Source organism: Sinocyclocheilus rhinocerous, unplaced genomic scaffold (assembly GCF_001515625.1).
Source record: "Sinocyclocheilus rhinocerous isolate Xijiao unplaced genomic scaffold, SAMN03320098_v1.1 scaffold3256, whole genome shotgun sequence".
Lineage (NCBI taxonomy): Eukaryota > Metazoa > Chordata > Actinopteri > Cypriniformes > Cyprinidae > Sinocyclocheilus > Sinocyclocheilus rhinocerous.
The window spans coordinates 18,585-35,379 of record NW_015656186.1 but is presented as its reverse complement, the minus strand read 5'-3'; the positions used below and the strand labels follow the sequence as shown (position 1 = coordinate 35,379).

General features: G+C 37.9%; 1 pseudogene; it reads right to left on the bottom strand.

Annotated features, from left to right (window-relative positions):
* Nucleotides 1–7,144: 7,144 nt before the first annotated feature.
* Nucleotides 7,145–10,098, bottom strand: LOC107719863 (uncharacterized; annotated as a pseudogene).
* Between the last annotated feature and the right edge of the window lie 6,697 nt (nt 10,099–16,795).

Here is a 16,795-nt window from a genome sequence, read left to right as displayed (position 1 = left end):
CTTCAGTGTCACATGATCCTTCAGAAATCATTCAAGTTCAAAAGAGACGCATTTATTAAAAAAAAAATTTTTTTTTTTTTCAAGCAAGATTGTACATTTCTTCACTGTCCTTTGATTAATTTGATGTGTTCTTGCTGGATAAAATGAATAATTTCTAAAAAAAAAGAAAGAAAAAAACCAATCTTACTGACCCCAAACTTTTGAATAGTGGTGTATATAAAAAATATAGTTCAAAGTGGTAGATCTTTACTCAAAATGGTAACTTGTAATGCTGGTATTTTTATTAAAATCATGCATTACACTACTGATGAAGCACTGTTGCGGCTTTAATTTAATGCTCAAGGGAAAAGTATGGGTAGAGTAAGATAATTTAATTGTTTGTAGGTATTTATTTTCCTGTTGTTGTTTTGGTTTGTTTGTTTGTGTGTGTGTGTGTGTGTGTGTGTGTGTGAGAGAGAGAGAGAGAGAGAGAGAGAGAGAGAGAGAGAGAGAGAGAGAGAGAGAGTGTGTGTGTGTTCTTTCTTTATATGGAGTAATTCATAAAATGCATGTTTTTCCAATTATGTTGTTTGATCGTTATCAATCGATAACAATCAAACAACATTACTTCCCCCTTTACAGGCTACTGCAGCAGATCCTTGTGTGGGCCCAAGGAAAATTCCTTTCGCTGAGAGCAGTGCACATCCCTGGGCATCTCAATCAGGGATCAGACATCCTGTCGAGGCAGGGGCCGAGGCCCGGGGAATGGAGGCTCCACCCTGAGGTGGTGGAGCAGATTTGGAGGGAGTTCAGCCAGTCTCAAGTGGACTTCTTCGCGACTCAAGAGACCTCGCACTGTCCATTCTTGCTCTCCCTCACGCATCCAGCTCCACTTGGGCAGGATGCCATAGTGCAGATGCGGCCGAGGCTTCGACTGTATGCCTTTCCCCCGATTGCTCTGCTCCCAGGAGTTCTGGAGAGAGTGTGCGCTTAGTAGCCCCGTTCTGGCTGGGCTGAGTATGATTCTCGGACCTGATTTCCCTTCCTCTCCTTGGGAGATTCCCGTCAGGAGGGATCTCCTCTCTCAGGCGGGGCCCCCCCGCCCCCCCCGCCCGGAGTTTTGGAGCTGTGGATGTGGCCCCTGAGGGGGCACAGCTCATAGATTCCGGTCTCTCAACTGAGGTTGCTGGGACCACACTCAAGTCCAGAGCTCCCTCCACAAGGAAACTGTACTCCTTGAAGTAAACCTTCACTTCTTGATGCGGCAACCGCCAGCTCGACCCAGTTAACTGTCCAGTTGGTTCAGTGTTGGAGTTCTTGCAGGCGCGGTTCTCCACAGGGTTATCCCACTCCACCTTGAAGGTTTCCGTGGCGGCCTTAGCTGCTTGCCACGCCCCTCTTGGCGGTCGGTCTATCGGGAGAGACCCACTAGTTACATGTTTCCTCCCCGGTGCGCTGAGGCCTCCGGCCAGGTGGAACTTATGCTAATTGGTGGATTGGGATGCTATTCCATAGCCTTGAGTCCTCTGATCTCCCCTCTCCTTTGGGGGTCAAGGCTCACTCCTCCAGAAGTTGGCCTTCAGGATGCTGCGTGATGTCCACTCCGTTTACTTTTTCAGGTTCTATACCTGCATTTTGCTCCACTCCTGGCTCCTTTTCTCTTGCCTTAGCTGTGCTCTTCCACACTAGGCAGGGATTTGCAAGTCTGTCGACGTGGGCATTCTCGTTCCCATAGCGTTTTGACACAGCTTGAGTTCCTGAAGGGGAACGTCTCTAGGTTACACATGTAACCATGGTTCCACGAGGGAATGAGACGCTGCGTCTCATTGCCATACTTCCAGCATCCCTGCGAGCATTTCCTTCATTTTACCAGAAGCTACCGCTGTATCCACCGCACGTGCTTTTAAGATCCCTGGTCTCTACGTCACCCCGCCCGTGACGTCTCGCCCATCCATTGGACTGATTACACACGTGATTCACAGCGTGGCCACGCTGAAGGCATTCCATTAGCGTTTTGACGCAGCGTCTCGTTCCCTTGGGGAACCATGCTTACATGCATAACCTAGAGACGTTCTCCCATATAGTGATCATGGCTCTGCACTCGCTTAGATATTACGTGCGTGCCCTCAAACTTTGTCCTGTGTACGCACGAATAAGTGCTTATTGTAACAGGTATTTATTAAATAATTGTATTTATTGAAGCCCAGCCCTCATAGAAAGAATTTGTGTATTATTTGATTGGTAAATTGCAGTCTGTGTGTTTCACTTTGCAAGATAAATTTAGTGTAGTGAATAATCAAGCGCACAATCGAACGGAGTAGGCCTACTGTAGAAAAAAACTAAAACCCATGTATTAATAATTACTGATGAGAATGTTAAAATATTTTAAGCATTTGTTGCTATATGTAGGCTATGATATTTTAGCCCAGTTATCATTTACTTGTGGAAACAACGGTGAAAATGTGCGCCTATGAAAGGGGTCATATGATGCGTTTTCCTTTTTCTTTAGTAGCTGTTTATGCATGTCTAAGATCTGCAAAGTTACACAGCTCAAAGTCTCCCACAAAAAGGTTTTTTTTCTATCTAAAAGAGAAGGCTGATTGAGACCTGGCAAAAATTCTTCAATCGGATTCTCCCTTACATATCTAGGCCTATGCCACTATGTGGAAAAATTTGCATAATGCTGCAAAGAAAGAAGGTGTGGTTTCAGGTATCACAGTAGTGTTGTTGCCGTTGCCATGTCGTGGAGACATTGTGTGTTTCTTTGTGAAAGCAAAAGCACTTGGCCTTCCGAAAGTGGATGCAATTAGGAATCAGTGATTAAGATTTATTTATAACACCTTTCCAGCCTCATGTGCAGCTTAACTGCAGCTTGTCTACTTGCTTACACACACGTATCATCCACTTTCCACTTTTTTGAACATTAAAGAATGCTAACATATTCTGTTACACCCAATAGCATACACAAAATAATGATCTTTGAAAATGGCATCACATGACTCCTTTAATATAATATAATAGAATATAATATAATATATAGTGCTGTTGAAACATTTTTTATATAATTTTATCATTTCTATTTAATGTAAATATTTTTTTGCTTACACCTTTTTATTATGACCCATCAGGCAAGGGCCTTTTCTTAAAAGGTCATCAAACTCTTCAATACATTTGTGATTTAAAGGATTTGTATTTGTTGCATATTATTAAGAACAATATTACACATTATTTTTGAATACTAAGTGAAAAGTGTTTTTATTTTTGGTGATTTCGTTATTCCCATTAAAAAAACAAAAACAAAGCTAGTGTAAAATCTGAATAGTGATGATATAAAGAGCCAGGGAGAATATTACGGTGTCATTAGATTATCCACACGCTGGTTGATATCCATTCAATCGCAAAAGAAGTCTTTATTATTAATATTCAGCCTTTCTTGCCTGGCTAAATTCGAATTTAAAGAATCATTTCACCAAAAAGTGAACATTTGCTTGATATTTACCATAATGTAGATGAGTTTGTCTTTAGCATTACATCACTAACTCCCAAATTGTGAATTTGTTTACATTGAGATTTTATTTTCAAACTGTAATTGGCATAACACATTTTACTTGGCAAATAAAGTGTTAAATGTAGTTAATTCTGGATTATTCCTAAATTGTTTCCTCTAGTAGATGGCAAGAAATTTGATGCTATACTGCAAGTCTATAAGCAGGATAAGAACACACTAACACTGTGTTCTTATCCTGAACACACATGATCTACCTAAACAGATCACATCTATACTGAAAGAGAGATTTTCCAGAAGAGCAAGAAAAGATGAAAGATGTACATGAAAGAATCCTCCACTCTCTTTACTGAATTCCGTCTCTGAGCTTGTGGGTGGTTCTTACACTTCCCACATCTTTTTTCACAAGTGTGCTTAACTGTTTAGAAGCAGATCTCTTAGAAGTGGTGAACACCTCACTTCTTTCTGGGACGTTTCCAAAATCCCTGAAAACTGCAGTTGTAAAGCCCCTTATGAAAAAGAGCAATCTTGATAGCACCATATTGAGCAACTATAGACCAATATCAAATCTTCCTTTTATAGGCAAGATTGTTGAAAAGGTAGTTTTTAATCAGCTGAGCAACTACTTAAACTCATATGGATACCTGGACAATTTTCAAACTAGTTTTCAACCGCATCACAGAGCACAGAGACAGCACTCATTAAGATAATAAATGATATTCGCTTTAATTCTGATTCTGGCAAAATATCAGTGCTGGTACTACTAGATGTTAGTGATGTGTTTGACACTGTAGCTCATAACATACTTCTAGAGAGACTAGAAAACTGGGTCGGGCTTTCTGGGATGGTAATCAAATGGTTCAGGTCATACTTAGAAGGGAGAGGTTATTATGTGAGTATTGGAGAGCATAAGTCTAAGCAGACATCTATGACATGTGGAGTCCCACAAGGCTCAATTCTTGCACCGCTCCTGTTTAGCCTGTATATGCTCCCAGTCCCACTAAGTCAAATAATGAGAAAGAACCAAATCACAGCTATGCAGACGACACCCAGATTTACCTAGCCTTATCTCCAAATGACTACAGCCCCATTACCTGGGTCATTAATTGATTTTAACAGTATAGAGAAATACTAAAAATAAGATAAATGACTGAAAGCATTAAGATATTTTCAGTAATATATTCAAAATATGTTAATATTCTCATGGTATGCCTATGGTGAGGAGCGAGGAACAAGGAGCGAGGAATGAGAAGAACGCAGGAGAATCAGGATTAACAGTCTTTATTGACATCACAGGAATCACACATAAGACACGGGGATCGGGGTAAGACATGAGGGGAAGACGAGAAACACCTGGGATCAATAAATATAATAGGAACAGGAAACAGGAAGGACCAAACATGGGCATGGACATAACCTGGAGCACGTGGGGGAGCAAAACACACACGAAACACGGAACATTGTCTGACATTACTCCCCCCTCCTGGAAGGCACGTCCCGCGCCATAACAACATGTGGGGGGTGGGCACCCTGGAGGCTGGTGCAGGACTGGGACACGGGGAATACCTCCAGGGCGGATCAGGCAGTCCAGGGTGCCATTGCGGCACAGGGAGATCAGCGGCCATGGCGGAGCAGGGAGCTCGGGGCGCCATGGCGGAGCAGGCAGACTAGGAAGCCATGGCAGAGCAGACAGTTCAGAAGGCCATTGCGGAGTAGGGATCTCAGGAGGCCTCGCCACTCGGCCCGGCCCCTACGGAACGGACCCATACTACCCCCCCCAAAAAAAACCCTTGGGGAGAACATCGTCTTTAGAGGCCCTCCGTAGGCCTAACTCGGGAACTGTGGCCCTTTCTGTGCTAGACACGGGGAATGGAACCTTCTCTGGGCTAAACTCGGGGACTGCAGCCCTTTCTGGGCTAAACTCGGGGACAGGAGCCCTCACTGGGCTAAACTCGGGGACAGGAGCCCTCTCTGGGCTAAACTCGGGGACTGGAACCCTCTCTGGGCTAAACTCGGGGACTGGAGCCTTCACTTGGGCTAAACTCGGGGCCTGGAACACTCTCTGGGCTAAACTTGGGAACTAGAGCCCTTCGTGGGCTAAATTCAGGGACTAGGAAGCGCTTACGAGGAGCTGGCACTGGAGCGAACTCGGGCACTGGAGCCGACCGCCTTCTCCTTAGATTCCCCTCTAGGTTCGGGGTGAAAGGCGTGGTCGGTGGGCTTGAGTGAGCTACGGCTGGTGGACTTGACTGAGGAACCGCCGGCGGGCTTGACTAAGGAACGGCCGGCGGGAGGAAGAGAGCCGCGGCCGGCGGGCTTGACGGCGGGCTGGTTCTGGCTCGGACACTCCCCAGACACCGGTAGATCGCTTCCCTCCAGCATAGTCCCTTGGTGTCTGGGAGGTCCATGGGGCGATGGTAGTTGGCCCGAGCCAGAACAGAGAATTGATGGTGGCGTCATCCAATGCTGGCGAGCCCGCAGTATTCCCAGGCATACTCGAAGAAGGGGAGATCTCTGCGGGCTAAGGCGGAGAAACGAGTGGCGATTTCCATGATCGCGGGGAGAAACAAACAGGAAACAAAAATACTTTTCAAAACTAAAACAAACTGGGGCGTCGCTTACTTTTCTGTATCGGTCCGGTTTTCTGTCACGGTGTGCCTACGGTGAGGAGCGAGGAACAAGGAACAAGGAGCGATGAAGGAGAAGAACGCAGGAGAATCAGGATTAACAGTCTTTATTGACATCACAGGAATCACACGTAGGACACGGGGATCGATGTTCAAAACCAGACCGAGAACTCAAAACAGGAAACACCTTAAATACACAAGACATGACTAATAAATTTAATAGGAACAGGAAACAGGAAGGACCAAATATGGGCATGGACATAACCTGGAGCACATGGGGGAGCAAAAGACAGACGAAACACGGAACAGAGTCTGACAAATATATTATATATTAATATATTAAATCAGAAGATGACAAGTGTATACTCCCTCTCCCCTTTTTTGCAAACTAAATTGGACCCACTATTCAGTTAGAGTAAGATCACACTATATTAACTATAGGTACATCCCAACTTTTTTTTTTTTTTAGTTCACCTGTGTTCAGTTGATTGACTGTATATAATAAGCATAACTGAACTTGTCAGGTCTCACAACTGAAGCAGCAGATCTGATCCTGCTGTTATAAACCACAAAATGTATTTGAATGCAGCATGCCTGTCAACGATGGTAACATGACACAGCAGGGTTTTGATATCAGTATTCATAACCTTCATGGCATCACACTATATCGCCATCTGCAGATGGGAAGTCTTTCCACACAGACAAACAGTTCAGATTATTGTGCAATGAGTATGCTATACCTTAACACTGCAAAGGTGGCACAGAGGATATTGTTGCAGGGGCCACAAATGCATTTACACAATATTTATATTTGCTGAATTTTGTTTTTTAAATATGAAGTCATAACTATGAAAACATGAACTAATGAATGAAAATAGATCGTCTTTTATAGATCCTCTGAAATTTAGTCAAAAAGTCCATAAGACTGGATCTAGCTAACTACTATTAGTGCAAATAACAGTCATTCGTCATTTAGCATAAGCAGAGATTCACTTGTGTTTTGTGACAAAGGTTGGGTCTGATGATCTGTGGATCATCGTGTGGCAGCATAAACTACATTTGACTCCACCTACTTCAATCTTCTTACTGGTCTTCTGCTCTTCTTCTTGTCTAAACTTAGAGCTGCATAGTTCAAGTCTGCATCTTCCTCCTGGCAATATAAAAATTGCAAACATACTATGGATGTACTCTGCTCAGCCATTTTTAAAAAAAAAATATTGATATGGGCCTGTCCTTTAACATTTATAAACCTCAGCACAAATCAAAATAACCTGTAAGTTAAACAAAATTTTGATATGAGATACCTGCTGCAACTGTTTGTTCATCTCTTTATTGTTTTCACAGTGCTGGGCATCTAAACAAAACAAGACAGTCATCATTAATATTGCTGTCCTAACTCAGTAATTATCATTCATGGAGATTATCATTATTAACACCAGAATTACAGAAACATAAAATAAAAAGTTAATCTAATAGTTAAAGGTTTTTGCAAGTGTATTTACTGTTCTGTGTGTGCTAGTGGATTGTTTACATGCCTTCTTTCTGCTTGTTTCTTTCCTTCAACCTGATTAAGACTACAGTTGCTAAAAAAGTAGGAATCAAAACCAAGCCGCTCAAGATCAGTGTCAGTGTATAATAGATGTGACAGGATCGCAAAGTTTCTTCAGTTGCCCCTGTTAAAACCATTCAAATAATTAAGTAAAAAAAGAGAAACACAAAAAGAACATCATTATTACTGTAAAAAAAAAAAATCTATGAAGGAGGAAAAACTTAGTCCCTCTTTTAAAATGCATGACACATACCACAATCTGTATTTGCTGTATCCCCTGTGGACTGATTAGTCTCTTTGAAGATAAAAAAGGATACAAATAGTAATTTGTAGTAAGTGAATAGAAAAATACTGAATTTAAATAATATCGGAATAAATAAATGTTACCAACAGTTCAAATGAAAACTCGATTATTACCATTTACTACCACTGTGTTTTGTTGTGAAACATCATGTGGTTTGTCAAAAACTTCCACAGTAAAAAATCCCAGAGTCAGAGATTTCCACATTTAAAATCTTCAAGGAAGACAATGTTTTGTTCACTGACATCTCTACATGATTCTTCTTAAAGCCATTAAAATATATGGAGTCTGCTGGTTTTTCACCCACATATTGAGTAACAATGCAAAGTGGAAGAGAATCGTTTGTTAGCTTGAACCAGGCTATATAACTGGGATATTTCAAGATGTTTGAACACAGAAGAGAGACAGCAGTTCCCCTCTTCACCATTTTAATGAAAGTTAAAGATGCTCGTTTTACAAAGATGACACCTGAAACCAAGGAAAAATGTCAAGAAAAAAGTGAAAGACATCGATTCAAATTCAAATGGAAGCTGCATTTTGCACTTACATTGCATCTAATCATTGTATTGCACCATGTCTGAAATAACTGTGCATAGCATAATGTTACAAAGTAATTTCTATGATATATTTCACCATATCTTCTGTGAAACTCAAAAGAACATATGAATACTGTTGGTGTCCAAACAACACTGGAGGTCTTTGAAAAATTTACGAAAAAAAAAAAAAAAAAAAATCACAGAATCATAGAATTCATTTTTGAATGAACTACCCCATTAAAACTGTGAAGAAACTAAATTAATGTAAATGTATAATCATACGTTAAAAATTAGATGACAAAGCAATGGCAAACTATATGATATAAACAGATTTTATAGAACATTTATTATATTATATTGTATATACTATGTGGTACAATAAAGTATATAGCTGTACTGTCACGAATCCAGTCTATGAACTTCAATTCACTCACCACCAGAGGTCACCCTTCCATTACATTGACTCTCGCACTACACAAACTGTTGCATGTCATCCTGGACTACATATCCCATCGTCCATTGCACTGATTGCACACAGCACTGATCAGCCTTTTTCACACTTCCGGGTTTTGTGTTTCCGGCATTCGCCAACGCAGGGTCTAGTGAACTGAATTAGTGACCTAATGTAGGGAATAGTGAATGAGGGTATAGGGGGCGATTTCGGACACAGCCTAAGAATAAGTGTTGCTGTAGCGTCACAAGAAAGAAAATATAGATATAGTCTGCAACCTGCAGAAGATTTAAAAGAGACTTAACTAAAAACCAAAATAATAATAATAATAATAATGCGTTACGACAGGTGAAAGTGGAAGAAAGGGAAATTAAAATATGCAACTGCAGTTATTTTAACTAACTGGAGTAACTTGCTATCAGAACAATAATAGCTGATCTAATGAACTCATAAGCCAACAGGCATATTAGTTACATATAACCTCAAGTGTGTGGGGCTCCTCATTTTCCATCATAGAACGATAACACCTAGCTCTCACTACCACCTTCCGATCAACAACATTTGAAACTGAACACATACGAAATGGTAAGCATTCATATAACGTTGCAAGTGCTAGCTCCAGCTAGTTGTCAACTTACCTTGATAATTGTGTATAAACTCCTCAACAAAGAATTTATAGCCCTTGCTCAGCCTTACTTCTTTAGTTGTTGAATGCCGTCCAACTATTCTTTCAACATCCTCGAACCTGAGTCGCGGCAGCGTTGAGAGAGAAGCAGTGAAATAACGCTCCATGTTATGGAAACACCGTAGTTTCAGCTGTGGCGGAAATACGTTTACCCTGCGTGACGTAGTTTCTGGTTGTGTGTGAAAAAGGCTAAGTGCCCTCTATATACCTGTTGCCATTGTCTGACCCTTGCCTGTTTCTGACTATGTCGGTTAATAAAGCTTTGCAGACAGATCCGCACGCTTCCTGTGTTCCCTCCGTAACATATACATTGTTATATGTTACTGTATATTTATTCAATTTATGGCAAATGTTGTCATTCTGTAATTGTTCCAAATTCTATAGCAAACATCATAAAGGTATATTTACCTATTAAAAAGAGCATCAGAGGATGTGTTGCAGACAAATTCATGTTTACGTTCCAGTCAAATCATCTCAACTGAGAAGAATCAAATTCAGCTTTATTTATTTGAAGAGGGTGTGGCTTTTACACTGGGCATGCGCCCATCTGTGTTAAAGCAGACTATAGGGGGAAAATTGATATAGATTTGTATATATAAAATTGCACAGAGGGTTGTCTAAAATTGATATTGCAATGTTATAAAACAATATTAATAAAAATGCTAATAAACTTCTTATAGATTTGAATTCTCAATTTGTCTTTTTTTGTCTCTCGTTCTCTAGTTTATTTATTTATTTATTTATTTATTTTTGCAGAGAGAGAAAACAAATGCCACCACAGCACTTCTGATCTCTGTAGGTCTGTAGACCTAGTTGTACATTATTTATTGTCTGCTAAAATCAGTCCTAAACCACTCAATTTATAATAATTTACCTGTAAACAAACAAACCAGTTAATTGTTATTCAGTGTATTTTAAGATATCACATTAAATCCAAATGTACAAGCTTAATGGCAGACTCAAATGCCTCGCTTACATTGCCAAATCTTGTGAAAGTCCTACAACATTCACAAAACTAACGGTCAAGATCAGCCGATAGGTGGAGACATTTCTGTCATAGTATCATGATTCATTTTTATGAGCATGTTTGAAATGTTGTAGGCCATCAGAACTGGTAAGCAGGTAGGTAGGTCTACATTAACAGCAAATTGTCAAAATGATAAAGAAGGTTTTTTTTAAAATTATGTTTATACAATGTTTCTTCAATATAAATTCTGAAATCCACAACGAGGAGTACAATAGCTGTAGATAAAATATGTATGTTGGCTAGCTAAATAACAAAATTGTGCACAGTAAGTGAAGTCTGTGAATACATCATGATTTATAGAATCATTAAATAAGTTGTGTGTAGCTTATTAACCTAATTTAATTTTTTTTAGAAATATGTGAGCATAGCGATTGTAGACCAACCACACCACAAACCACATGGCCGCTTTGAACAAAAGCAGCCTCTCATCAAATAAAGTGTCGGATTGGAAACAAAGAATCATTTCCTGTAGGGAGTGACAGGAAGTAGCAGTTCAGTGAAGAACAAGCCCCAGTGAGGTGAATTTCAGCAGACCAACACACACTTTAGTTCAGTTTTAGATTAACAATAGTTGTTTCATTTTATTATTTACCACTACATTAGCAATACCTGTTATACTGTATACAATTCTACACCACTAAAATTATGATTGATTCTTTTATAGTATCACAGGTGTATAGAAAATTAAAAGGCTGTAAATAAATTATTTTTTATTCTCAATTCAGAATTTGTTGGTCTTTAGCTTCATTGTATTATGCTCAAGTGTATAATTGAGCAGAAATACAAGATGTTGTTTAAGGTGTGTGTCTGTTGTTTCCACTCACAATACTGAGATGTAAATTATGACTTCATAACATGAAAACCATATAAACAGTGTTTTGTGACATTTATTTCCAAACGTTTTTGTGACAAAACACACACAAAAAAATCAAGTTGTACAATCCCACCTGATTTGATAAAAAATAAAAAAAATTACCATGTCTGAATTCATTTAACAGCACTCTTTTTAATATTTAAGTTGAAAACTGTATGTTTTCAGGAAAGTAAATGTTTATAAGGAAAGTATATATCTATACTTTTAGTGTATATATAGTCCACTATATATATATATATATATATATACGGTGTGTGTGTTTGTGTGTGTGTGTGTGTGTGTGTGTATATATATATATATATATATATATATACACACACACACACACACACACACACACTATATATATATATATATATATATATATACACACACACACACACACACACACACACTATATATATATATATATATATATATATAGTGTGTGTGTGTGTGTGTGTGTGTGTGCGTTTTTGTGACAAATGAGGACCTAAATTTGTATAATGACAAGGGTATGACATATATCTGTGTGTGTGTGTGTGTGTGTGTGTATATATATAGTGCACTGTGTAATAATCTTTGTTTAATTCACATTTTAAATTGTGACAAATTAATATTTACATGTACATATATGAAATTCAGAAATTCTCGTACTGGCAGGGATTGTAGGTGGGGGGAGTGAATGTGCAGCGCTCTCTTCCACCTTCAATACCACGACTAAGGTGCCCTTGAGCAAGGCACCGAACCCCCAACTGCTCCCCGGGCGCCGCAGCATAAATGGCTGCCCACTGCTCCGGGTGTGTGTTCACGGTGTGTGTGTTCACTGCTGTGTGTGTGCACTTTGGATGGGATAAATGCAGAGCACTAATTCCGAGTATGGGTCACCATACTTGGCCACATGTCACGTCACTTCATGTCACTTTCACTTATATTCTCGATTAATATGAAAATCATTAGGCACGTGCCAAATGCCATTTAAAATAATTGGAGTGTAGTAAGAAACTTTTTTTTTTCTGTTGTCTGATGTTGGTAGAAGCAGCAGCATATGACACTTTATACACTTGTGGTTTTGGACTATGAGCCCAGGCCACAAAAAAAAAAAAAAAACCTGCAATCCCCTAGTAAGATCGAGAATGGAAAGAGTGAAATAGCCCCCATCAGCGCTTGCACCTCTGCAGCTAAAACTTTCCATTGAATGATTTATTAAAGTGTGAGATTGGCTGACTAAACTACAACTTGAGTGATGTTTGACCTCATGTTTTAGGCTGATGACATTAAATTAAAGGCCTACAGTGTAGTGTGACAATTTCACACTCTCACAAATACTAATGTATATTTAAAAAAGACTGATCATTTACAAATCAGGACATAATTTATTACTCTAATCAAAGGCAGGTGGAGGTGTTCTGCTGCAACACACCTCATCATAAGAAGCACCATTCAGCACCACGGACAGAGACACATTGCATTTGTTACATTTCACATTTTATACTTTCATTTGTAAAGGAATAGTTCACCCAAAAAATAAAATTTGCACCACAGTGTACCACAATGTCTTTAAATGCTATAATATTCAAATGCCAATTTGCATTTTTACCCAGCAGATTTGGTTAGTTTACACATTGTGTCCTGCAATGCACATTAAATCCTCTTAATTAGTAAACAATTCGTAATTTATTCATCTTAGTATTGTTATGTACCACATGGGGAATTTGCCCTTTACTTAGATGATTGGTTTATTTTCAAAAAGCACATGGCTATGATGTCAAACTGATACCTTTATCTTGTTTGCCATACTTATTTGACTCAGTTGCACATGCAAGATTAATCGTTTAATGTTTTTTAAGCCTCAAAAGCACCTACATGTAAAATGTGACCCTGGACCACAAAACCAGTGTCAATTTTTTCAAAATTGAGATTTATACATCACATGAAAGCCGAATAAATAAGCTTTCCATTGGTGTATGGTTTGTTAGGATAGGACAATATTTGGCCGAGATACAACTATTTGAAAATCTGGAATCTGAAGGTGCAAAAAAAATAATAAAATCTAAATATTGGGAAAATCGCCTTTAAAGATGTCCAAATGAAGTTCGTAGCAATGAATATTACTAAACAAAAATTAAGTTTTAATATATTTACAGTAGGAAATTTACAAAATATCTTCATGGAACATGATCTTTATTTAATATCCTAATTATTTTTGGCATAAAAGAAAAATCAATAATTTTGACCCATACAATGTATTTTTGGCTATTGCTACAAATATACCCCAGCGACAGACTGGTTTTGTGCTCCAGGGTCGCAAAACATTAGCCCCTAGAACAGCTCAGTTAGCCATATATCTGGTAATTATGAGACAGATTATCTTATCTGTTTGTAAAATGTCAGTTTTATCACAAACTGCAAGCTTTTGCACAAGAAATGCATAAGCAGAGGATGTGACAGCAACTGGCGCTCCAACCAGAAGACAGATTGTTAGCAGCATCACTTCCTGTAGAGGAGTGACAGAGAGAAGCAGCTCAGTACAGAGAAAGAAGTGCTGATGTGAACTTCAGCGGACCAGTTATAACATTCACCTGAGTGAACTGTATAAAATAGTTGATATAATCATATTTTAATGCAGTCAGCATTGATATACTTGACTTTTAAAGACATTAATACAGTACATCACAAGTTGAGTAAATGTAAAAATGTAAGGCAGCACAAACATTTTAAAACATTTTTTTTAAATTGCATAAAAAAATTCTAAAAGAAACAATCTCTTAAAAGAGTTTCTAAAAGAAAAAGTGTATTAACAGTTATTTTTGATTAGTTAAATATTTGTTGCAATTATTATTGAAATAAAGGTAAAAGGATGAAAGAGATCATGAGATGTTTGTTTGCACTTGTGTGTGTACCTTTGTGCATGCATTGCTTGCGCACATTGTGGTTTGCTAATTTTCCAACCACAGGACTGACCTCTTGCTTCTGTTTTGAAGCCCCTTTCTGTATCAAAGCCACAAACACATCCTTCTCAACAGACAAACATTTCTATGTAATTTAAAAAAAAGAAAATTACCCAGACTGGTGAAGTGTATATATATATATATATATATATTTTTTTTTTCCCTAACATGTAGATTTGCATGTTTATGAATGAAATTCTGTTGAGTTACAGTTTATCTATCCTTATCTGATCTACTATATGCATGTGTGCAGTATAAATGCATCCCATAGAATTTGAGACATTTAGAACATAAAACTTCATAAGAATTGTTTGAGAATTGTTTTGTGATGATATTATGGATTCTGGACATGCAACAATGCAATGTGTGCAATGTGCATTAGCAGTATAGAGTTTAGATTTTAAAGTAAAGATTTTTGTTTTTACAACATAAAAAGAGATACGAATAAAATGTTTTTGAGACATACAATTAAATGGTCATATATTATTGTTATTATTATTGAGTGTTTATTACAGACCACTGTTATTTGTACAACTGCAGACTTTCAAATGCTGACCTTTTATAGACCACAAAAAAAAAGAGGGCTCTCTGTATTACAGTCCTATGGTAGAACATCGCCTCATCATTTCTCACGTTGTACTGAGTGGCTTCTTCCTGTCTCAGTTTCTGCAGGAAATGATGGTCTTCTTTGCTCGTTTCTGACTGGAGTCCCACCTTTGCAATGTCACACTTCTGTGGTTGAGAAGAGACCTCTCAATCAAAAACATTCTAACTTCAAAGGTGAGATTATCACAAACAATAAAATATGTATTGCAGTGAGCTACAGTATTAGGAAACTGCAATAGCTTAGATATTTTCCTATGTTATAGACCAAGGGTAAAATAAAACGTAGGTGTAAATTTCTGTCTATAACGGTCTGTGAGTTTAATCGTTCTCACATTCAGATATGATTTTTAACACTGAGAATATGATCTTACAAAGTTCATAATGGATTAATGCACAATGCCTTGCAGTGTTGTGGCGTTATCAAAAAGGAATATAGGGAAAATATTATCACATACTGCCCCCTACTGGTACTTCTTGTCACTTGCTGTCAATATTCTCACCTACAGCATACCTTTGCAGGACAAAAAGGCTTTAAACATAAACATAATTTTTCTTGATTTTCCCCCCTAAAATAAAACGTAGGTGTAAATTTCTGTCTATAACGGTCTGTGAGTTTATTCGTTCTCACATTCAGATATGATTTTTAACACTGAGAATATGATCTTACAAAGTTCATAATGGATTAATGCACAATGCCTTGCAGTGTTGTGGCGTTATCAAAAAGGAATATATGGAAAATATTATCACATACTGCCCCCTACTGGTACTTCTTGTCACTTGCTGTCAATATTCTCACCTACAGCATACCTTTGCAGGACAAAAGGCTTTTTCATTTCATGAACATAATTTTTCTTGATTTTTCCCCCTATTTTGTATACTGTATTATATGCTGTAATAAAAAAACTGTATTATAGCTTTGTAATTCTGAAATCATTATTTTGCAGGCTGAAATTGACTATAACCAGCATTTGTTATCATAAAGATAAATAAATAAATAATAAAGATAAATAAAAAATAAATAAATAAGAAATTTAACATTGCTAAATTAACCTAAATACAATAATTTCGAACAACAAAACTACATTTTATGGATTAAATCAGGTAGAAAAAGCTTTTATTTAGGAAACCATTTTTTTCAGTGTAGTAAATATAACAGTTAATATATATATATATAAGTAAAAGTATAAAAGTGAAATGGGAGCTTGAGTGCTACTATATGACTGTCATTTATGAGTGAGGTTTTATTCAAAAGAATGCCTTGATGGTTTCTGTCTTTGCATGCATTTTGGTAAACAAAAGCTTTAATGAGGTGTGTCACTGAAATTTTACTGTGGTTTCACTTGACTTTGCACTTTGGTTAATTTACAATTATAGCCAAATTTAAAACTAACTTAAAAATGAAAATGAACAGTTAGAATTTATTTTAAAATAAAAGCTGCAATTGTAAGTGAAATAAACAAACAGTCAAGAAAGAGATGGTGACTTCTTAAGTATTAAGTATAAACAAGCTTTGTGTGCGGCCAGCTGAGGTCAACTTCAGGACATTTGCTGCAATAATAGCAGTAATATGTTGTTTGTTTTTCTGCAGCAAATGTATGAGGCATTCAGACTGTTTGCATCATTTGCATAAATTTGTTAATCATAGTTTGAGTCTTTCCAACCCACAACAATGACCTCTGTTTCAAAACCACACAAATAGTATTGTTAGCTAAACATTTTCCATTA